The sequence below is a fragment of the Cyprinus carpio genome, chromosome B23 (assembly GCF_018340385.1).
Source record: "Cyprinus carpio isolate SPL01 chromosome B23, ASM1834038v1, whole genome shotgun sequence".
NCBI classification, from domain to species: domain Eukaryota; kingdom Metazoa; phylum Chordata; class Actinopteri; order Cypriniformes; family Cyprinidae; genus Cyprinus; species Cyprinus carpio.
Genome location: NC_056619.1, coordinates 20,697,775 through 20,717,620, shown reverse-complemented (window position 1 = coordinate 20,717,620; position 19,846 = coordinate 20,697,775). Strand labels below are relative to the sequence as shown.

At 35.7% G+C, this 19,846-nt stretch overlaps 1 long non-coding RNA gene across 5 annotated transcripts in view; it reads right to left on the bottom strand.

Moving 5' to 3' along the window:
• Positions 1 to 6,723: 6,723 nt before the first annotated feature.
• Positions 6,724 to 19,846, bottom strand: part of LOC109083764 — a 60,390-nt gene continuing 47,267 nt past the window's right edge. For 2 of the 5 annotated variants that reach the window (XR_006158198.1, XR_006158200.1), the window contains 2 exons: positions 14,040 to 14,102; positions 6,724 to 7,550 (listed from right to left, as the gene is read on the bottom strand). This is a non-coding gene — a long non-coding RNA (uncharacterized LOC109083764). Of the gene's footprint in view, positions 7,551 to 11,925; positions 13,238 to 14,035; positions 14,103 to 19,846 lie in introns of those variants that run through there. The other 3 variants (XR_006158201.1, XR_006158202.1, XR_006158204.1) reach the window with 3 other exon arrangements.

The following is a 19,846-nucleotide window of genomic DNA, read 5'->3' as shown; positions in this document are numbered from 1 at the left end:
TTCACTGTCATCCAGCCACACCTTCTGTTCATCTCACAAAGAAAAGCATGCCTGCATATAATATAATTTACTGTTAAGTAAATAAACAGTGGATGCAGAACTGCTAGGCTGCTACAAGTTTCCTGTATTAGATCAAGATTCAGTGTAAATGGGAGGCAGGTTTTAAACAATGGAATTCATAGTGATAAGCCCTAAAGGAACTGATCATGTTGTTTCAGTCCAATAACAACTGATCTGGTTCAGGTTGATTCGAGTCAAAATGACCCAGACCCAGAGGAAATGCAGTTTCACTATTTATAAAAGACTTATATTCAGCCAAATTCAAGGACAATGATATATAATAGCTGACATATAAAAGTTACTTGTGAAAACAGATTACTCTCTAAAATGACCTGCTCTGAGATGCTGGATATGGAGATACACGGAGATGCCATATTACATAGTTTCAATGATAGTTCCAGACATACATACATGTATGTATTGAAAGGCCACATGGATAGGAATTAAACAGGTCAGCTACTATATGAACAGATGGCCAATGACTAATGCATCAATAAGTGTGCTACATGAAACATATGCATCTAATGTTTTTTGCTTGGCCACAGAGGTGCACTGAAAGCACATCAACACTTTACAGATATTTGGATTCAGACCAAGGCACTTGCTTAATGCTCAAAACATTTCCTGCAGTCCAGAAGGTCAAGCTGATTTACATTAGTACTGGTTAGATGCAAAAGAACCAGAAGAGAGGTTGTGGTTCCTTTTTATGGGTTTAAATAAAGATTGTAAATCATATTTGTCCTCATTTTATCTCCCTGAGCAGATCCTTGGAGATCAATCAGTGTCTGAAAGCGAAAAAGAACCAGGTGTGTGTGTGTGTGTGTGTGTGTGTGTGTGTGTGTGTGTGTGTGTGTGTGTGTGTGTTTGTTAAAGGTCACAGGATTCAGTTACTTTTATTGCTTTTATTGAGTGACATTAAGACACTTCATAGGGGTGTTTGAAGTGAAAAATGTTTGATATGTAGCCTGGCCGTATCTTTCCTGTCAGGATGGTCAGTGTGCTGTGGGATTGAGTGATCCACTGCTGTAGCATCTGTTGCTCTGAGTTTATCATCATACTTTGTGGATAGGCCTATAGACACATTTCGACATTTAACATAGATGTACTCTACATTTATGCATTTGACAGATGCTTTTTATGCAGAGTAACTTACACTGCATTCCAGGTATACTCTTTATCAGTTCATAACCTCTTATCTTGGCATTGCTATGTCACTTAATTGCATGTTACTTGTGATTAAATGAAAATATATTATAGTTTAAACTTATAGTAAATGCAATTAGTTAAACTGAAGTATTCTTTATTTTTTATATATACTTATTTCATAGTTATCTATGCTGTCTTTGAAATATGAGTAAAGAGTACTGCCAAATGTACTGACAAGCATTTATGGTAAAATATGTTTTAATGTATTCTATTGAAATGTAAAACTTTCTATTGACATTGAAAGTTGCAATATAGTACATTTAAAATGTATTTACTTTAAATGTAATATCATATAACAAGTACTTTACATGTGCTTTAGGATGCAAGTCAACACATTAAAATGTGTATTTTCTAATGCACAACAAAAGATTTGTTCAAACATAGTGTTTAAAATGAACTTGTAGAACATTTGATTTGACATGATCAGAAAGTGTATTTTTGTTTCATGAATATTATATTTTCTGCAAATAGTTAAAACATATACTTTTTGAAGTACACTACAAGTGCACATTACATAAATTTATTTTTTACAAGCATATCTCTGCAACCCTCAATTATTAGACACTTTTCCTTTAATTATTGATTGAATTTTATTGAATTAATCAAAAACTAGTCATAACATACACAAAAAGACTTCATGCAACTTTTAAGTTTAAAACATCAGTAAACCAAAATAATTAATTCATATGTTTACATTTTTTAGATGAAACTTTTTTTTTTTTTTTTTTTTTTTTTTTGTTAAAGTCACATCTTTGAAGATATCACTGAGCAAATAACCGGTCCAGCCTCCCTCTGCATTAGAACTATAGCTCTTTAATGTTATGTTTTCTCTGGCCTTTGTCGTACTTGTTTTGGCAGACTGCTCAGTGTCTCTGTGAGTCAGCATGACCGTGCTTCCACTGAGATCAGCCAGAGCTGCTCTCAAAAAAACCTGAACACTGAACCATTTTTATTCAGGACGTGCATCGCACGATGGTGTTGAAACAAGACATTTCATGACCACCTGACCTCTGCTGACCTCTGCCCGGGGGCTTATGAAAGTCTGTCATTTAGCTCTCTGTTTTTTTTTTTTTTTAAATATTAAAAGCAGCAAGATGGGTCAATGACTTCAAGGTTATCTGACCAGATAAACAGATATCATTGTAATTTTAACATAATATTCTCTAATGATAAAGTCATTTATCTTACAAACCAAATTCAAGGTCAATAATGTAACAAAACATATCAATTTGCTCTGAATTGCTGGATAAGGAGATGGACAGGTCAGATGGTGAGCTTTTTGTATTGCGATCTGAGAGGTGTTACATTACAAATCACGCATTTCTATACTATATATTATTTTAACAAATTAAATCAAAATGGAAATGCAATTAACACAAAATATGGGTGCAAACAACAGCTACTCCACCTCCTAAAGATTCTCTCCGCTTGTAAAGGACAAAAAATAATACACAATTAACTGGTTCATATGAAGTAAAATAAAATAAATAAATAAATGTGAACTACAAAGTCAAAATATTACACAGTTTTCTCTCCTTTATACATCTTTTCCATTAGTGATTTTCCATCTGAAATTTTAAACACATTTGCCTTGTGAAGCATTTACAGAATGGGACTGACACCATTGATCCATAATTCATCACTTAACCAGTCAGTGAAATCGTAATGAAAAAAAAAAAAAAAAAGAGTCAGATGAGACCTCATTCCTGTTAATACATTCACAGAGTTGCAATTTTACTTGATTTATTTAAAAATGATAAATTCATTTATTCCAGCAAGTGCACTGAGCTCTTCTGCATAAAGAGTCTTATTACCCCCTCAGGCCCAACTACACAATGTCTGATTCAAGTGTACAAGAAAATGCCAACTATTAAGTAAACATGAGTTTATGAAATTTATAACATTTAATATTAGTTAAGCAAGTTTGTGGGGAAGTAGATTAAACCATACACTACTGTTCAAAAGTTTGGCGTTAGTACATTTTTTTTAAAAATGTTTTTATGTATTTTTTAAGAAATCACTTAGCTTGTCAAGGCTATTTTTTAAGCAAAAATATAGTAAAGGCATTAAAAATATTTAATGTAAAAATAACTGCTCTATTTTATTATATTTAAAAATGTAATTTATTCCTGTAATTGCAAAGCTGAATTTTCAACAGTCATTACTCCTTTAATTCTTTGATGAAAAGAAAGCTTTTTAAAAATATAAGTATTTTGTACAATTATAAACGTCTTTTCTGTCACTTTTGATTAATTTCATGCATCGTGGCTGAATAAAAGTCTTTATTTATTAATTAAAACTGAATTACTATAATTAAAATAAATTAATATTTAATAATAATTACATAAATTATAAATAAAGTATTTAAAATAATAAATACATTTTAGTAAATAATAAATACATTATTTTACATGCACATTTTTTCAAGCCCTGGTCCACTTCAGGAAAAAAAAAGTAGATGAGAGGACCCCAAGAGCTTTGACACAATTCCAAAGCTGATGTGTACTTTAATTAAGTTCTGTTCATCACAGTGGCACTGGACTGTGAAAACAAACTCAAGGTATGCCTCAGTGTTGGTGTTCTGCCTCTCAGCCTACCCCTGGTCTTGCTTTAAACATTGCTCTTGATTCATAAGCTTTAACGTTTCATCCATAAGTTAAAATTCCTCATATATACATCCCATTATTCAGATGCATTAGGAAACCTTCTTTTCATATGAGAAGGTGACAGACTGGTCAGGCATGAAGAAATGAGAGGTGCCAGATGGTTCAGAGGAAGAGAAGACCGGGGGGGGGAGTAGAGACTGATAGGTGAGAGATGGTATATGAGAGAATTTTTGATCATCAGGACGGAACTGCAGTTCCTAAAAGCAATCAATACTGACATAAGGATTTCAAAAGGCATTTTATCCTCTTAGTGTTTTGTACACACAGGCTGAAATGTCCAGATCAATCAGATTTTTATATGGTCATATGTTACAGTAAATTAAAGCTAAGATAGGACAGTATCTATAATCTTGCACATCTAGAATAAATGTCATGCTAGGATCAACCATTTGTGTGATCATTTTGAATTCAGGTTGTCAGTTCTACAGTTTAGCAAAGATAAACATTTTGAGTTCATAAGGTCTTATCTGTGATCGTGAACTGTGATTATGATGGCTCGAACAGAAGATGAGAAGAACGAAAGGAAGCAAGTTTAGGCCAAATTTGTCAGGTAAACAGACGCAGAGTGTAGGTTCAGCCAGCAGGTGGCACTACAGACACGCGTTTCTGCAGGGGTCTCCAACCCTGCTCCTGGAGAGCTACTGTCCTGCAGATTTCAGCTCCAACCCCAGTCAAACACACCTGAACCAGCTAATCAAGGTAATCAAGGTGTTCAGGGCTACTATAATAACAGATAGGTGTGTTGGAGCAGGGTTGCAACTGAAGTCTACAGGATGGTAGCTATCCAGGAGCAGGGCTGGAGATCCCTGCGCTACTGTGTAACCAGGAATATGAGAGGAGGAAATTTTTCCGAGGATACGGAAAGATTTTTAACACTTTAAAAAACAAACAAACAAAAAAACAAACAAACAAACATTGAGATCATTGTTATATGCAAATTAAGCACACCTCATTAAATTCTTTAGAAATATAAATTCAATTTATAGTATTCCTCAATTGTGAGTTTCCTTCTGTGATTTTACACACAGCCCCGGGACATTGAGTTCTGAGATTAATTTGAACAACAGTTTTGGGTGTAATTAGTTACTAAGTAATTAGTTACTGCAATTTAATTACATTTCCCTTGAAAAGGTAAAGTAAGGGATTACTCTTATTTTTTTCTGTAACTTAATTACAGTTATTTCTTATGTAATTGGACTTAATACTGTGTATAAACTGTAGAACATACAATACAATACTGGATTTAACATAAAAAAAAAAGTCTAACCTTAAAATACATGCTTTTTATATACTCTTCTCACTTTAAATACTTTGGTGAGTTAATAAGAATATTGGAAACACTTTAGCGTCCAATTCTTAAAATAACTAGTTGGTTATTAGCATGAATATTACTGGGATATCGGTTGTTTATTATTACTTAAAAAAAAAAAAAAAAAAAACATATTAATGTCTTATTCTCCAAGACCTTATTATAAATCCTTTAGAATAAGGATTAATTACTTTTTTAATTACCTAGATCCTTTGTCCTACTCTTCCCCCTCCTTCATCAACTCTAACAGCTGACAACTTTGCCATGTTCTTCATTAATAAAATTAAAACCATCAGTGCACAATTTTCCACGTAACAATCTGTCAAGTACATCTAACCAGCAAACATATACCCTTTTACATCCTTCTCTTCACTCTCTGAGGCAGAAGTCTCCAAATACATCCTTTCTAATCATCCTATTACTTGTCCGCTTGATCCTATTCAATCCCATCTCATTTAAGCCATTTCTCCTACAGTTGCACCTGCACTCACTCACATCATTAGCACATCCCTTCACACTGGTGTTCATATTACCCCAGGGTTTTATGGTAATTTTAGCAATGTGTTCGGAGAAAGTTAGCTGATCATCAATTATAACTCCAAGGTTTCTGTCTGTTTTTGAAGGAGTTATGGTTGATGTGTCTAACTTGATGGTGAAATTGTGATGAAACGATGGGTTTGCTGGAACCACAAGCAGTTCTGTATTGGCAAGGTTGAGTTGAAGGTGATGGTCCTTCATCCAGCAAGAAATGTCTGTTAGACAAGCTGAGATGCGAGCAGCTACCGTCGGATCATCAGGATGGAATGAGAGGTAGAGTTGAGTGTCATCAGCACAGCAATGGTATGAAAAGCCATGTTTCTGAATGACAGAACCTAGTGATGCAAGAGAAGAGAAATGGTTCAAGAACTGAGCCCTGAGGCACCCCAGTAGTTAGATGTTGTTTTTAGCAAATCAAAAACACACAGCGCAAACAGTAGTTTGACTCCTGAATGAATCCCTCTTTTGAGACGATTCTTTTTAGTGAAACAAAAACACAGGGCAGCCTGACTCCAGATTGAATGACTGTCTTGAGATGGTTCTTTGTAGTGAATCAAACAAAGGATCCAGTAGTTCGACTCCCGGACATTCTTTTTAGTGAATTAAAAAAACATTTGACTTTTGAACAAATCACACTTTTGAGCTGGTTCTTTATACTCTGTAAAAACATACAGCTAGAAGTTAGACTTTTCCCAAATATTTCACTATTAAAGCCCTAAAAATAATAATTATTGGAACCTTTAAGGAACCAGAATTTTAAAGAGGAATGGAAACCTAAACTGTGAAATTCTTTTTGATTTTTTTTTTTATCCCTGATACACAAAACCAAGCAAATGTATCAAAGTGTCAAAGAAAGCTTAGTTTGCTTAAGAAAATAATATAATGAACAATCTATTTACTTCACTTCAAAATAATTCAGCTCATAAATCATACCACTCCCTGTTGTGAATTTCAACCAGATGTTACTTTTTAATCTAGATGTTACATTTTTCAGAAATCATATTCCATATCCCGGTATCGCCTGCAGTGGGCAACACATCAAAGGCGTCTTGATCTTCTCCTCTGTCCTCTGCTGCCAGAGAGACGCCGAAGAGATGTAAGAACTCTGATAGGACCAAAAACAGCAGGTCATCCCAAAGACACAAGGCATGAAAGATCCTCAAACCAGGTTATGCACTGAGAGCTTTTTTTAACACCGCTGTCACATAAGTTGGGGTCAAATCTGAGACTACTAGTGAGAATGCTTCAAACTTGCATTTTTCTAACTAAAACATCAGTTTATGATACAAATGATATGATCAGCGTAACAATTCAGTGAAAAGTGATTTAGTATTTGGAATGTCTTATGCTTTACTGTGCTTCAGTAGAAGCTATTACATCTTATAGTTAGTACAAAGAATTTCACATATGTACTTATTCTAAACTGTACTACAATATAGTTTAAGCAAAAAGAGGAATAAAAAACAGCTGAATAATGCTGACACTTGTTATATAATTAAAAACACCTCATAACATTGTAAAATGTAATTAAGACTTGCAAGTGTTAACGTAATACATTTTTTTTCCCTTATCTGAAAACTTGCCCACAACTTACCTAACCCTACAGCAACATTAAAATAGCAAATGTTTGTCAGGTATGTCCTTTTAAAGTCTCTCAAAGAGAACATGAAAGTGTGACTTTTTAAGAGGTGCTCTAGCTGTTCTTCTGTTCTCTGCTGGGTGTCTCTCACATACGGCACAGCTTCTCTTCTGAGCACAACAGTTGAAATGTTCTGAAAAAAAAAGGAAATAATATTATATAGAAATTTTTACATTCTCACATGGCAATGTGGAAATGTGGCTATTTATTATTCTGTTTTATGCTGTCATTTTAGGCCCATTTTGTTTATATGATATTTGTTTACCATATATAAGTGAGTGGTGCTTGCCCATACAAAACTCCCCATCACCACAATGTTTTGGGTGTTGCCGTGTGATAGCTAAAAAGGTTCTGAATGTTTTTTTTAGCATGTTGCAATGTGTTTACTTGCTGATCCAAAAACAGTCAAAAGAGCCCAACCCCAAGACTCTATAATATTCTAGTCTCTAGATGCAGTTGACGTAACTTCTTCAATGTAAGTCTTCACAGAGAGATTACTGTAGTCACACTAATCAGCAGGGCAGAGCACAGCTCTTCTGACGGTCACACGCCGGTGGCCGCTAATCGCACATGAAGAGCCTTGCGAGGGAATTCAGGTATCAGACACAGATAGTTCGATAAAAAGACTGAGAGAGGTGAAGGATCAAGTTGGTGACAGGCTGTTTGTGACGTAGAACTGACAACTTTAACTGTCCATCAAAAAGACCATGTATTTTTTAGCCATGATTTTGTGCTTGAGCTTATTCATCATCAGCATCAACTGTTAACATCCATGAAATCTTTACATTTCACAAAAGGTTCTTAAACAGATTATGTCCTTATGTCCATTTTTTTCTGTAAGAAAAATGGTTCTTTTTAGAACTGTTCACTGAAAGATTCATAGGGGAACCCAAAAGTGGTTCTTATATGGCATTGCTGTGAAAACTATACTTGGAAAACCTTTATTTTTAAGGATGTAGTATGAATTCAATTAGGGGAACATCAGTCACCAATTAGGGGAACATCAGAAGTCAATCTGGACATCAGGAGGATCATGAAACAGACTTGAGGTCATGAAAAAGACTTCATGAATCACATCTGGCTTCAGATTAATGTACCAAAACATTTCAGCCAAACTAAACTCCAGCCTAGTCCAAGTTTAGAGTTTAATCACAATATTGAATTTAGAGAGTGACATATTTACTTATTTGTTTTTCTTTTTTTGGGCTGTATTACTTCTCTTTGATTGTGTCTTCTATCCACGTGGTCCCACTGAACAGATCGAGTAAATAAAACGTTTTACAATTGTACAGATGGTTTGTGGTGAATGTAAAAAGATTCCCAAGCACATTTACCTGTCCAGCTGTAATTTAAGTTACAAACAATGCATTTTGTCTTGTGAATAGCCGCATATTTCTGAAAACGTTCAGCTAATACGTGCACTACACATGCGTTTAACATATACGTTGTACCTACTTGGTCCATTAGAGGGCAGTAGTGCTTCGTGCATCAAAACTGAAGCACCTTAATCATGCCTCAGAGCTTTTTTCTCGTTGGATATTTCCTTCAGCGAGAGGTTAAATGTTCTCACAAACCGTATTATAACCATATGGATGCAAAGATTACATTTAATGGTGACACCAAACACTCGATTTTGACTTTGCAGCAGTGGCCTAAAATCTAGGCACACAGGACTAAAGTAGGCTACAACACTTCAAACATTAGTTTAAAAATACCAGAGTCTAATAAATGTGGCTTCAGCATAGTAACCAGGAGGAGCTGATCAATATTCCGATGTTGTAAGCAAGTCTGAGAAGCGCAGAAAGACCAAATTGCCCCACGCTGAGCGTAAATGTTGAGTGTTTCGTGTCATTCAAACTTGAGTGTCGCTCCTCTTATCGTGATTGGTTTGTCAGATTATCATTTGATGGAGGATAAACACACACTCGTAGACTTTGGAAATCATTGAGGTTTTTAATTTCCAAATCACCTCTCATCTTATATGGAGAGATGCCCAGAGTGCCCTTATTTACCGGCTTTTCATTGGCAAATTACCTCACTTTTCAGTCAAACACGGTTCTTTAGCAGCTGTATCTGAATCGGTCAGACGTATACTGAGAACTGCAAAATGGTGGATGTCAAAACTAAAAGAGGACTTCAACATGAAAAATTGTAGGGTGGTGTATAATTGAACACATGCATGGCACATCAGAGCAGGTCAAAGATTTTCTAAATCGCTCCTACGCCAAGGTGGTTACGGAGGATTACAGTCAGCAGCTGATACTGAAAGTGAAGGGACCTTGTGTAGTTCTCGAGAGCTTTGCGGTTTGAGCGACGTCGCATTACATTATTTATTTACATCCTCATTCTATAATAAAACAAACCCTGACTGAATGTGCTAAGGCCATTTGAAATTCCTCTTTTTTCCCCCTTCTGTGAATTATCATAAGAAGATTACGAAAGTTCCATGATGACAGAGCAGAAGTCTATCAAATGCCTTTGATCTGGGGCTCCAGTCCCAGGTACTGCACAAAGCTTTTGACAGGGATTTGCTGTGGGCTGACTCTTTTTCAAATGATAATTACTGTTTTGTTGCTGTGCTCACACTGAGCACACACCGACTTTAACAAGCTAAAGAAGCTTGAAAATCCTCCCAAATAACCAAAGTGCATCTATGGATAGCCTTGATTATTTGTGTCCTTCATTCAGGCCTGTGATTGGTCCTTTTATTGGAGAGGACATTTAGATAACATAGACTTATTTTCTGTTGAATCTGTTATTTGTATCTTTATTTCATTGTGTCCCAACCCCAACCAACAGTATTTTGTCCTCCTTAATCTGTCATTATTTACTCTCGTTCAAACCTGTGGTCTTCGTTCTCTCTCCTTGGAACACAAAAATAGATGTTGTGTTGATGAATCTTTGTTTTTGGATGAACCATTTAAGCAAATGAAATCATTCTTGTTTATCTTGTGTATCGCTATTATATTTCGTTCACAACAAAGCGAGAATGAGTCATTTTGGTTGTGAATGACTTGATTTTGAACAGATCAGTTGAGTGAATGATTCAAATGACTTGCTCATAAGTTAACACACAAGAAGACACTCTGTTTCAGCACCTACTGATGTAACCGTGTTACCTGCAGAAAAGGTCACTGGACACATCAATAAATGAATACAAGTAAACAAATCAACAGATTCACTTGGATAAAATAATTCCTTTTTCTTGTGAAACTCCAAAAAGCACCATATAAACAGTCCATATGCTGTCCTTGACATTAAATCACAACTGGTTCATGCCAAAACTCTCCTTTTGTGAAAAATAATATAGAGAGTTTGGAAACAACATAAATAATGACAGAATTGTCATTTTTAGTGTGAACTTTAAGGCACAGAAAGAAATTATTTTGGAATGTTTCTTGTTAAAATTATGTGAAGTATTTGTTTTGCTCAAATAATTCTCCAGCACTGAAGGCCACCGGTCACACTAAAATCAAGAAAGAGCAGCATGATTTTAGTAATCTGTGCAATCAAACACAAACCTACCCTTCACCTGTATGTATGAATAAAAAAAGATGAGACATGGAAAATGTGTATGTCTGTATTTTTTTTTTTACATGCCATGGATGACTAAGCAGAGAAATGGCAGCATTTCCAAATTAAAATCTAAGCACTAAAATTGCTTAATTGTGCGGTTATTTCACCGGCTTTATTAACATAAGCAATTCCTGGGACATAGCACTACTATAGCAGAAAATTGGCATTCTGGCCAGAGGGAATTAAAAAGCTCAGCTTGTAAACGGTAGACTGAGATTTCTAAGCTAGCGGAACTGACATTTTCAGTTTCTCACCAATTATGATCCCAGCCCTGTTCCTCCCTCGCCTCTTGAACACACTTTTAAACATTACAGATTACCATGCACATAGGGAGCGAATGGTTTAGCATGTGATACTGATATAAGTCTATGGACTGCTGTGATACTGGCCTGATAACTTCCAAACACTCAGCATATGATTATTGTTAATGTGTGTGTGAACATGTATCACTAAATATAATGTAGAGGCTATCTTGGATAATATCCCTAGTGAAAAATACTAAAATGTATTTGAAATTCATTTATTTCATGCTAAGTACACTACAAATAAATTGACATATGCTGAATTGGAACAACTAATTTTGTGCTTAATGCACTTTAATTGTGTGGAAGTAGTGCCGAGGTCCTTTTTATCGATCAAAAAATTATCATCAACAATTACACTTTAAGTACACTTCAAATATCTAGCATTTAGGACGATATTACTCAAAATCATACAATTTTCATCAATACTGACATTAAAACCCATTTTATGCTTAACATTAAGTAACGTGCATTGTGCACAAGTAGTAATTAGACTATTTCTTAATATTAAGCCTAAAATGTGTTTGTGTGTGTGTGTGTGTGTGTGTGTATATATATATATATATATATATATATATATATATATATATATATATATATATATATATATATATATATATAGATACCCCATTTATCAAGGCTTGAAATCACCTGAAATCAGTTCATGCCACATATCATAGCATGAAAAATCAAGCGATGGAAGCACTGAAGCCTTCACATTTTTGATTCCAGCACCCAAAAATATGCAAATCTCAAAAAACTTTGCTTGTTCTGTTGTAACATTCTCCCCATTTTTCTTGCTCATCTCCCTTCAGTCGAGCTCATCCATCCACAGCGAACGAGTAAATAAAACGTTTTTGAACGAGATCCATACACCATGTAATCTTGCTAAATAACTGCAAGACACCCGCTGCTTTTTGTGGGGAATGAAAATGATTTGCGTGCTCTCAGACTAAATGCATCACGCAGATACGGAAATGAAGATGGGACGGGCACGTCTGGAGCCTGTTAAAAATATCTGAATCGATTTTAAAACCCAGTGAGTTTGAAGACAGAAGCCATTCGCACCTGAAGAGCAAAGAGGGGCGGTAGATATATATTTAAAGAGTGAAAATGACTTGTTTTTTAATGCTTTAGGGTGGAATTGCCTGGGTATATGGAAAAATGACAGTTTGAATCACATTGTTAAGGGAAACTGAGTGATTCTGGCTATTATAAACACAAAAACAATTACAAAACAGACTCTATTTGCAGTATAGTGCAGCCTTATGCACCTTATTGCTTAAATCACGTAAAGCACTGTTAGTTAGAAAACAGTCCTAGATAAAGTATGATTGCTCTCTTACCTTACAGTGGCTGAAAGAACACGTTTTGTAAAGGAGCAGCATATGAGAATCATTATTTGCTATCTAGAGAAATACAAGAGTGCAGTTAAATAAAAAGCCAAAGAACAGAATTTGAAAGGAAAGAATACAAGGCTAGTACTTATGCAGCAGAGCAGACCAACCAGCTGTGTGATGTTAATTTGGGCAAAGATCCATGACGCATTAAATCAAACAATGGATTTTTGAGGAATATTAAAAAATATGGACACACTGCAGCTTTTTGGCTTTAACAAAAAAGGGAATTAGTGATTGACAAATTGCAGTGGCCTATTGGGTCAGAGTTATGTTTATAATGCTCCATTAGAAACACACCTAGAATAGTTATATTAATTGCAAGGTTGTGACACAAGACTGCTTTAATTTGATCAGTTTTTCCCTCTCGTGAATAATGCTACCGTGTCTACACACTTACGCCCTCACCTGTCACCTTTCATCTGTGCATTGTGTGCTTACCCTCATTTGGGGTGACCAGGCAACCATGATAAAAGCTGGGACAGGTCAAAGGCCTGGTACTGTAGGTATTGGGTACTTTTCATGAATAAGGTACAAAACAGGGTCTGTGAAAGAAAATTGTTAACCTCTGGAGGTCAAATGAATTATTATATGTGTATTTTATTTATTTTTTTCAATTTTCTCTGAGGTTTAAAATCATGTCACCAAAATTTGTAATATGACAAAATGTAGCTTAAATACGCTTAATTTTGCTTTATAATGTTAGTAGTGTTTTATAGCTTGTTATATTAGTTCATATAACTGTCAGATGTTCAAAAAAGTGATTTTTAAAGTAAAATTACAAAATAAAAATTAAAAAATAGTATTTTATATGTATATAAAAACTATACTTCAGTTTGAAGCTCTTACTGTATGCATTTGTTTCATTACTTTTTTTTCTTCAAAAAATATAAGGCTTAAAACTACATGCCACTGCTGGTTTCTCATGGTTGAAAAAGCACAAAGCACAGAGAAAACATTTATTTATAGAATCCAAAGCTATGCTAATTATCAGGATAAACGCTCTTAACTAAAACGTATCTGCTCATTTTGACACTTTGTACTTATTTGAGCTGACAAGTAATGCAGTAAAATAAAGGATAGTTTGTCCAAAAATAAAAATTCTGTCATTTACTTTCATGTTGTTCCAAATCTGTATAACTTTCTTTCTTCAGTGGAACATAAAATTAAATACTCTGAAGAATGTTCTGTTTTTTGACCATACAATGAAAGTCAATAAAATCTAAAGCAGCATTTTGACTTTCTTTTTTTTTTTTTTGTTCCACCGCTAAAAGAAAGATAGGTTTGAATTCCATGAAGGTGAGTAAACTTTTTGGTAAATTTTGGGTTTTAGTTTGTGTTACCCACGCCATCTGATCAGGTGATACAGAGCAGGAGCTGTCCATGGTGCTGAACATCGACAGTCCAATCCTGTGAGTGAGAAGATAAAACACAGACATTTCAGAAACTGCTCATACAGCAGGAAGACTTTTGCATTTGATAATGATGGTCTTCAAAATCCTCCTGGGAGGTTCCTTCTTATTAGTTCGTAAATCCTAATTATAACACAATGTGCATTCAACTGAATTTAAGCAAAATTAAATGGATGTGATCTCATATACTGTAGTTGCTTCACTTCCTGAGAAAAAAAGGGTGCTTTGTTAACACTCTTAAAAATAAAGGCGTGTTGATGTTTAGTAGTCAAAGTATTTTATTCCCATGGTGCCACAAAGCAGCACTAGGCTCATGCTTCAACTAAATATGGGAGCGTTTTCTGTCAACTTTAGTGCTATTCTACATCAACAGCAAACTAAATGGCTTTTCACACTTGAAATAGTTAACCATGGGTCATTCTAAACTAGGGGCAAATGGAATCCTGATCTTCTTTAACTCACCTGGGGTTAAAAAATTAATTCTGGGTATTAATTTCACACTGTATATTCCTAAACACAGAGTTATTGGTTGGCTGTAAATATTTTTACAGAGTTAAGGCCCATTCACACCAAGAATGATAATTATAAAGATAACGATATTAGCGTCCACACCAGTGAACGATATCATCTGTTTATTCTAAGCGCACGCATGTCTGCCGAACTTGTTATAGCAGGATGTATTCTGATTGGCTGTAAATATTTTTATCGTTCATCAGCTGAAAAAAAAAAAAGTTCTTAAAGTGATTTCAACGATATCCCTTCTCTGTGCCTTTATCGTTATAGTTAAAAATGGTGCATCCTCATATTATTGCCGTCTATACAGATTTTTCCTGAATGGTGTTTTCAAACTATAAAGATAAGAATAAAACAATCTCTCTTTCGCTCCAATTGACATGTTTTCCATCAACATTTAACACATTTCTCCTCGAACGCTGCAATGACTATTTATACAACTCGCCGTGTTTCCCAAAGCATGTAAACATGAATCACGTGACTGGATGTTTGTTGTTTGATGTTTGTTGGGGTGTCATAACCCCGGGAAAAAGCTATGCTAAATCCGCTTCTAAAGTACCTTTACCCAGGATTAAAAGCAGATTTAGAATGACCATAACCCAAGGTTAGACCAAGGTTGTAAAAACGTGTGGTCAGTACTTGATTAATTTGTACAGTCAATATTCATATTTACCCCTCAGTCATGACTAAAACAAACTAGCTTTCGTCTTGAACATGCTCCGCCAAACCGCAAAGTTGTGGCTCAGTGCAAATCCTCCTGATTGTGCTTCTTGTTTCTAAAACTTTTATTTCACAGTGCAACAGTCAGCAAAAACAGAATGACCTATTATTTCCCTGACAGGCTTTCTCTTCTTGACCCCTTAAAGTCTTATTTAGCTTGCCGGGACCCACATTGGCCGCTGTTGGTTTCAGGCTGTTATCCCACCTCTTAATGCTTTAGTGCTTTCCTTGGCTATAAAGCCTGTAATTACGCTTCCTCCTGGATTTCCATACACAAACAGCCTGCCTATGATGGATTTGCATTCATTCATCCCGGCTTCAGTAGTCAGAATGATTGTTTTATGGTCATGTAAGGATCCCGACCCCAGTTTTCCCCAGATTAATCACTTTATTCTTTAACGAGTATGCAGACACACACAGGAATACTTGATCAGGGTGCAATTAGAACAACCGACCATGCAGTGCTTCTCAGATTGAATCCCCATTCATATTCATTTTACTTTCATAATGCATTTCTGAGTGAAACAGGATATCGGACCCGATTTTACCCATGAAGATTCAATCAAAATATGAAAATTGGGTAATCAATAAAACACACTAACTAAAAATGTTATTTAGGTGGCCAAAATAGAAATTGAATCATTGTTTGTTGTGGTTTATGCATAGGCCAAAATGTTGTTACATTTTGTATTGTTAAAAAAAGAAAGAAAAAAAAAACCTATACATTTTAGTGGTGGTATTATGGACTGGCATTTAGGCCAGAAGTGATGATTTAGAGTTAAAACACCTTATTGATGGATTTGGTTCTTACAAAACATGCAGATTTTCACTTCACAAGATATTAATTGATGGAATTGAGTGGTGTGGATTACTTGTGGATTATTGTGGTGTTTTATCAGCTGTTTGGACTCTCATTCTGACGGCACCCATTCAATGCAGAGGATCCGATGAGGAGCAAGTGATGTAATTCTAAATTTCTCCAAATCAGTTGCGATGCAGAAAACAAACTCATCTACATCTTGGATGGCCTGAGGGTGACTCATTTTCAGCATTTTGATCAGGTTGCAATTAGAACAACCAACCATGCAATGCAGACCTGATTTTATCCATCAGGAATTGATTGGAAAGTGAAAACTGAGTATTTGATGAAACACACTAAAAAGTTTATACAGAAGCCCAAAATAGAAAAACAATCATGTGGTTGTTGCATAGGCCAAAAATGTTATTACATTTTTTATAGTTCAACAACAACAACAACAAAAAAACTATAAATTTTTAACGAGGGCAGCTGACACACCTCAATAACAGTGGAATTTGATTGGATACTTTCATAATCAGACAGTAGTAAATATAAAATTAATTATACATGAATCTGATGCATAAATTACAGGCAGGAAGTACAATTTGGGAGAGGAAAATGTTAGTCACGGAAGCTATCAAAGGACAGTGTCAGAAAATCTTCGAAGTGTGCAGAAGATGGGAAAATAAATGTTTATTCTCGGGTCAGTGGGAATGTTAATTAGAATGTGTTTTTTCCTTCGCTTTGAATATGCGCGCGTGTTTGGATACAGGAAGGGGGGCCGAGTGAAATTGCTATCGTGTTTTGTCATCTCCGAAGCATTGTAAATGACAGCTTGTCAGCCGAGAGGACGTTTTCAATGACAAGTGGCCCGCACCAGGATATAGCAGCCTTTTACAACACAGCAGTTTACAACACCACCTTGTGAGAAACCCCTAATATTCATTATTATTTTTCAAAGCGATATATCTGAGAGGACCGATGATGTTGGGCTTGATGAAACTCATCTTCATACATGCTAACAAAACTCCATTCAGCGCTGGTTTATCTTCCACCCACGTGCACAAAAAGCTTTCATCTTAACCATAGATTACACACTTTCCATTAAGCTGAACCACATGTTCTAATGCAAAATAAATTATATTCTGAAAAGCACCTAACAAGAAATAAACCTTTCAGATGAAGCAGACAACATCTAAGCAACAAAATACATGATGATGGGCAATACTGTAAATATAGTAGGTGTTTAAGTTTATAAGTTTATTTGCAAAAACAGATAACTCAATTTTTTTTTTTTTTTTTTCAAAAATCATGTTTTTTATTATGTTATCATGTTTTTATTGTGTTTTATTGTGGTAGCGTTTTTTTTTTTTTTTTTTTTAGGGGGGGGGGGGATATTTTTACTTAATCAAAATAACCCAACTGCATTTTGATTGAGATTAATATATATATATATATATATATGTATATATGGTAAATTTACATATTTTAAGATTTAAAGACTGGTTCTACGATAAGGGTAAAATATATTATTTTAACAAAAGCATGGTAAAAAGATAAATGAAAAGAAGAACAAGTTTTTTACGTTTCAAAGGCATTATTTGGCACAACATGCAGCGGATCAACACACAATCTGAACTTAATCTGGTTTAGAGCTTGCTTTTACCCATCTAGCAATTATATACATGAGGCCAAGTAAAGAAAATAACAAATTCAAGTTCGTAATGCCTGCACAAAGCCTAAAGCCTAAAGCAATCTCTCTCAAATGAAACCTTTTATTGTACTAGATAGTCTAAATGTAGAATCGGGCCCTTTAATGAAGAGTCCTTGTTAAGATTCACAGCGAATAACCTGTAAACACCTCGATTCTAGACACAAGAAAAGAAACAGACTGCCTGATAAGGGCACTTATTGCTGTTTCATGAGGCAGAGGGAGAACGGCTTAATAACCACATCTTACTGGGGCTGCGGCTCTTAAATATTACTGACTGCAGGAGACTGCTGTGTGTTTGCAGAGCTCACTGGACTGAGACAGCCATCAGCAGACAGTGGGCGCTCCAAAATCACTCACTAGGTAGGAAACCATGTCTCTGGGAGCAAATGAATGCATTTCCATAAGGCCTCTCTCTTGCCTTGTCTGCTTCTATATTGATTTAGACTCTATAGATGGATCTGAGAAGTCTAATTCTTACAGGAATGGTAGAACTAAAATATACCCTCGTATTGGTCCAAACCCACATGACCTTTTTATTTACTGGAGAAGAAAGTGCATGCATTTATTTTTCAGTTCATGGTTCACAATGACCACATGTCAAGCTCGAAAAGGACTAAAACACAATAAAAGTAATTCATATCACATGTTTTCAAATTTTATGCAAGGACTCTCAGATATGATGATCTCCTTGGAACCCCTCCTTGATTTGGAAAGGCAAATGTAAGATTTATTTATATTATGAGAGAAAAATGTAGTGATGTGTATATAAGAAGGGGGGAAACGGGACGAGGAGAAAGGCGACAAAAAAGAGAAAAATAAGAAAAAAAAAAAAAAAAAAAAACAAAAAAAAAGAAAAAAAAAGCTGCCAATTCGTTTTTCCTTAACTTCGAACACATGAACAGTTTGCACAATAGCTCCATTCACTTTTTCTTGATTGAGAGTTCTACAAAAAAAAAAACGAGCAAGTTTAGAATCCCTTTTTACATCATTCCACAAAAAAGGTTAGCAACATATCGATTACCACTTAGCTCCTTCTAGAAACAATAAAGAAAAAAAAATGAACTCTATAGCAATATTTACACTCTTATGTTTTTTTCACTGTAACATAGTCAGTGGTTAGCGTTACAGTTCTTTTCTGGTGAACTTGATCGATATATTTACTTAGCACTATAAGAGTTCAGAGATGTGTTTTAAATGATAAGAGTCTTGCTCGTGACTGTAACTGATAACAGATGCGGCAACCTCCGCCTATACAAATAGTAGTAACTTAAGTTCGGCTATCAGGCTGAATTTTATTCTCGATGATTTTCGGCTTCTCGAGGGGGTTCGAACGTGTACCTGATTCAGTCCATGGTGATTGCCAGTTGGCGTGGGTAGAACAAACTGTAGTTTATCCCGGCGGCTCGCAGCTTGGCCTTCATGGATTGAATGCGCGCGCAGTTTGCCACCTCTGGACTTACATCGGGAAGATGTGTACCGGTGCACCGTTGTATGAAAGACGGCCTTTATATGGACAGTTTCAGAATTTTTTCCCTTGTAAGATATAGTCGAAAACGAGCATTATTACTGCTCGCGGGCCTCTTCTCCGGCTTCCCGGTTTTGGCGCTGGAGCGTCCTGTGCGCACGCGTCTACACTAATACTGCGAATCCCCCAAGTCATCGGCTCGAATAACTCCACCAGCAAGTCTTTAATGAAACAGAATCGGGTTTCCCGCCTCCACTCCTTATGGAACCCCCACGAAATGTAAATTCTGTTCTCGAACTTCGATTCTCCAAATCCATACATTTTCGTGCATAATCTTGTGTTCTTGCGGTCATGACTCGTGGGACTGTTCTAGTGCTGCAACCTGTCCATCGTGTCACTCAGCGCTTCACCATCTCCGTGCACATCACTCGCGATTCGGCCTGCGTTTGCTGTAAGGCGGACCCGCTAGGAAAGATTTCCTCTCGCAGGCGCGCGCATGTCTTCTTTCACTCTTCTCGATTCTTTTCGCAC